Genomic DNA, 5922 nt, shown 5'->3' with positions numbered 1-5922 from the left:
GTATATGATGACTTATAGTAGGTAATACTATAGATTACTAACCTACGGATAGATACGCGACTCCCGTCGCTACGATAAGGGCAAGCAGTGTCTCTAATTGCTGAGCAATCTGAAAGCACCATATTTGGATAGTATTATAGCTTGCGACCCGGTGGCTGAAATTTAACAAAACTGGTCTTAATCGAGAGCTACTGTCGTTCTGATTCCGAAAATACAAATTAAAATCTAGTCAGGGAAATGGAACCACCTCATAACTTCTCTCAAAATCTGAAAATCGGCATTGTTCCAACAATGGTACTGCCGCAGCACTATGAACATGACGATGCCCAATTTTGTCAAGCGATTGTTCGGAGCAATGCCGATTTTAAGACTTTGAGGGCTGTTTTGACGGGGTTCCATTTCTCCGACAAGATTTAAACACATGTCGAATCACAATATCGATCAATGCCATGATCATGTGAATCACGATTTTTGCCAACACGGAATTAAAACCCGTCAAAGCACCGACTGGCCTATTAAATAATCGGATCTAGCCGGGCATACATACACATTCGAGCTTCTAAAGTACTGTATTTTCAGATTGCATTTCGTCCTGGTTGATTTAAATACGGGTAGCAACTTTACGCTATATTGCGCTCTCAGTGATTTGCCTCAATGCCATAGTAAATGTCATATTTCAGGCTGTATTCAAGAGTGTACCTGACCAACAATTCAGACAATGAACACATCACCGGAAAGTCCTTTCAAAGAACTTTAAGGGGGAGGCTATACCGCAAGAATTGGGAGATCAGTGAAATTCCTATAGCTTGAAAACTAATTTAGTTATCCTTCTGAAATTTGGACATAACGTGCTTTGGTGGACATTCTAATTTTGAAAACAATTTGGTGGTATACAGTCGAGTATTTTCTGATTTGTATTGAATTTTGTGATTTTTCAGACTAATTTTTGGGGAAAATTCTCACATAAAAATTTTTGAGTGAATTTGTTTCTCAATGCTTTCTAGGGAATAAAATAGTTCTAATGCACAAGATAACTTTTTTATTCCAACAAGGAGTATCATGTGAAAAAAAAATATTCAAATTTTTCGAAAAATTTTAAAAAATGGCATTTTTCGTCTGTAACAAATAAATAATGACGAACCTTCTACCAATACCAAGAAAAAAAATCTATTTTGTTCAGCATCCCATATATGTCTATGTTCCAATTTTCAAGTTGATTGGATGATTTTTTCCGCCTCAAAAATGGTCACTAGTACTTACACTTATGTAAAATCAAAATTTCGAGAAAAAGTCATTTTAATTTCACAACGCATAAAAGTAACAGTTAGACTTTAAAAACTTCAATTTTAGCATCGATTTTATACTGAAACGTCCCAGGAGTTATGAACGAGTTGATTTCCATTCTTTGAAATCCATTTTCCCTCATGATTTCACACGATTTGCCGTAGTAGCTCCGATATTCGACAATAAATAAACGTGAGTTGCTAGTTCCAAAATCCGATGCCATGCTTGCTTGTATGTCTTCTTTTATGCCATGCGCTATAGATTGAGACTGTGATATCTGTGAAGCTCTAATCCGGCCTCTACCAGTCTTCAATCCTATCATTTAATCGTCAAAAAACAGTCACTAAACCCTGACTCTAAGCACACACGAACCACAAGCTACCAAGTGCTGAGCACTGTATATGGTTTGTTTACATCACTGAGCTATATAAACATTGACATCTGTTGTAACGCATCACTGATCAAACCATAGATATCGCAAATAACACTAAATCGTCAAGATCAGGGACTTGGGGTATCATAAATTGGTAAATTTGACACACTTCGGCTTATCCATTCATTACAAAACTTGGGTAGATGAATGATAACATCTAATAGTACAAATACCAACAAAAATATTATTTTTTTAATTTTCAGGGGTAGTCTCCCGCCTAATTCAAATGCATTTTCAGATTTCAGTTTGCGCTGTCGGGCATTGGCCTCAATTTAAGGCCGGATTCCGACAGTCGTCAAGCATGTCTACATTCAAGTCCAAATACAAGCAACTTCTTCTGAATGAATAGCAGTCAGCCCTCAACATTTATCAGACCACTACCTGACATAACGATCTCGCCTTCCGTCACAAGCCACCCTGATTTTGTCGCTTATCATTTTGTATTATCCTCTTTTACTTTCATTCAGTATGCATGCCTCCTATTTTAATCGCTTAGGCCCAGGTTGTTGTCTGATCTCAAAGACTACTCCAAGTCGTTTCGGCCCCTTCTTATATTTCATCGTATCGCATTCTTGCAATGTTTTGAAATGGATGAAATTGTATGAACTTAAACTTGATTCTAGAGTGTACCTGACCCTGGCCTACAATTCAGAAAATGAACACATCATCGGAAAGACTTTTCAAAGTACCTCAATTCAAAATCCATTATCAGATTTCAGTTCGTCTCGGTTAATTACGAACACGAGGACCAAAGTTACGTTACATTGCGCTGTCGGGCAATGGACAGCAAATGTAGGGTTACCAGCATATATCCTCTTTTAAGAGAATTTGTCCTCTTTTTTGACTTATTTGAAAGTGTCCTCGGAGGACGCCTGAATGTCCTCTTTTTTGAGATGTTGTCCTCTTTGCCGAGAATTTTGGTTAAATATATGGCAAAATAGACTTACAGAAAATCAGCACTGAAGTAACGCTCCGGCGGGTATTCTGGGAGCTGGGCCGAAAAGTCGACCTTTTTTTCTTTTTTTTATCAACCCCCTGATAATGTGAAACAAAACTGTATTTTGTGCGCTGAGCGAGAAAGTTGACCTTTTTTTTGTTTTTAGTCAACCGATCACGAAGTGGGAAAACTTTACCATTTTTTCAGGATTTTCCTCCGGTTTTGCAAGCCTGAAAATTTTGAAAAAGTGTCCTCTTTTCAGATTTCCAAAATTTGGTAACCATAAGCAAATGTCAAATTTCAGGCTGGATTTAAGAGTGTACCTGACCTACAAGACAACAATACCTCATCTGAAAGAACTCTCAAATCGAGTTTCAGATTTTACTTCGTCCTGTTTGTTTGTTTGTTTTGGGGTATTCATGATGTTTGTCGACTACTATGGTCATTTACAGCAGGCCGATATTCTTCTTATTTTCCGTAACTGCCGACTTATAGCACGGCCCACCTCTAGGCTTTTGTAAGACACCGCTGACGCGGATGAGGTGGCGAGGAGGAGCCTAGGTAAACCTCCAACACTTAGGTATCGGAATTCGGAAGTCGACCTCGGTCGGACTCGAACCCGCACCCATTGGTTTTGCAGCCGCGGATTATACAAGTAAAGCGACTGATACATCGGGCATTAGGTCGAGGTGAATGTTACATTACAACGAGACTGTACTTGATCGTTTCAGCATACTCCTATCTGTTCATTAAATTGCATTGTAATTTATGAATCGCATTGTACATGCCTTGAGCGACTAAAAGTAATATGCCCGCCGAAATATTATTATAGCTTCCAAATGCTATGCTCATCATAATTTGGATGTTCGCAACTTTTGATATAGTTATATGTCTCGTTTCGGCACCCTGACCATGACCACCCACCCACCATCAATGCATGCAACGCAACGCCGAGAAAAACGACGGATGATATATGTAGGCTATTCGTCCTGGCTAATTACGAATAAGAGGACCAAAGTTGCTGTTACACAAAATCCATTTAATTGCAGCTCCATTACTGCAAAAATGCATCCAATTCGAGACCACACCATTTCTAGAGCGCATGACCTCATCAAGTCTGGTGGTGAGCTTACTTGAATTTGAATGCCGATCCGCACGCATTTGAGTGTGAGTAGGCTATACTTTTAGGCGCGAGTTAAGTTTTGCAATCGTTGCTGAGTAGAGAAATGGGTCTCTGCCCTTAGACTGGCATCCACCTGGACCTGGGGCCCGATGCAGACTTGGACAACTAAAAAATTTTCAGCGTTTCCAAATTAGATTAGAATTAGAATTAGAGCTGCACATTTTTTCCAGATTAGATTAGAATTAGAATTAGCGCTACACAATTTCTCCAAATTAGATTGGAATTAGAATTAGAGCTACACAGCTTTTCCAAATTTGATTAGAATTACAATTAGAGCTACTCGGTTCTTTTCCAAATTAGATTGGAATTAGAATTAGAATTACTGAATTCGCACAAACTTTGACATTGAATGAAATTTAGAATGAGAAATATAATTACAGCCAAAATCAAGTTCAGTTCATATCGAATCACAATGCATTCCCATGGGCATGAGAATGGTTAACGCAGGGGTGGGAAACTACGGCCCGCGGGCCGCATGCGGCCCGCAACACCTTTCTGTGCGGCCCGCGAGAGTCTAAAGAAAGTTTTTAAAAATATTGATAAAATGCGTGCTAAAAATCGAATTAATGCAGAGACTTGATTAACTTTTTCTTAGTATATTTCACCATGATAATTCTAAGACAGTGGTTCTCAAACTGGTGGGCGCGCCCCCCTGTGGGGCATGAAAGCATATGAAGGGGGGTGCAAAGCTGAGCTCAACTGAAAATATTTTTCGCGCAGAGCGCGATTTACATCCAATTCATAGTTATTGCTCTGTATTTAGTCTGAATTGCATATTTGAAAATCTCTCATTCACAGTCGTAACCTTCCATGCCATCAAACTACCCGTTATAGGTGGGCTAGCATCCTGGTTGCGTTTTGTGATATAACGATAAGGGGGCGCGAAATCTTTCACCATTATAAGGGGGGGAGAGGGCGTGTCTTAAAAAGTTTGAGAACCACTGATCTTAGGTAAGTACTTGATATCACAGCGGGATAGCTGCAACGAGATTGACATAATTTGGATCACCAATGGGATTTCAGATTGGCCACTCCATTTTTAATTATTTCAGTCATGTGCTTATAAAAAACGATTCAGGCGTGTCTTGGGTACATTCGTTGTCTGTATGCGTCGAATGCGAGTATTTATATTTAATCTACGCATAGTATAAGGGTGTTTGAAGCTAACATGGTTATGATGCTGTCAGCCCAAATGTGTGGCCTATTTTGTCTCGATATTGCATTCTTGCCACCACGGTCTCTAGAAAGGTTTAAAAAGTGACCCGCAATTTGTTTTGAGTTGGCGACCCCTGCACTATAGAGCTCTCTGTATGGCTGAAAACTATTTCCGGTGGAGCTGATGTTCCAGTCATGTCCACGAGTTCTCGAGCAGCAGCTTGAGATGAGGAAAACGATTTTCTCTTTTCAAGCAACTCAAAACATCACAGTCCATGCTCTTACCCTCTGCTTCAAAAAATTTTTCCACTTCCACTTGTGATCGAAACTAGAATGTTGTTCGCAGACTACAAGCTGCTATGCCAACATGGCTATTTTTCGTCACAATTACTACCATGCCTGTACAGTACATTGTAAGTAATGCGATGGCGGTTTGGCACTGGATTTTCTTGCGCGAGAGGGATATTCTTGTTAATTCGATGCAAAATTCCTCGGACAAAGATGCATTTTCAGGAAAACAATAAATTAGAGTAGAATTAAAATTAGAGCGTAGGAACAAGTTACAAATCAGATTAGAATTAGAACTAGAGCATAAGAGCATTTCACAAATTAGATTAGAATTAGAACATAAAAGCATTTCACAAATTAGATTACTGGCATTACGCTTTAATTTAGTGGAATTAGACAACTAGAATTATCTAGTTGTCCAAATCTGGCCAGATGTCACAGTTCATTTTCAATATCACCTTCTATCCCGCAACTCTTTCTTGCTCTTTCCATTCGTTGCGAGTGCCACTCAGCCACGGAGGCTATCAACACCACAACTGCCATGCAACTTGTAAAATGGTTCCGGCTAGAGCCAGATAAAACTCCGCCTACATCACAGCATCTCAGTTTCAAACCACCAAGCAAAGAAAACCAGGCAACACC

This window comes from Botryllus schlosseri, chromosome 6 (assembly GCF_051294905.1).
Source record: "Botryllus schlosseri isolate E-star chromosome 6, Bs_hap1, whole genome shotgun sequence".
NCBI classification, from domain to species: domain Eukaryota; kingdom Metazoa; phylum Chordata; class Ascidiacea; order Stolidobranchia; family Styelidae; genus Botryllus; species Botryllus schlosseri.
This window is presented reverse-complemented; position numbering follows the sequence as displayed.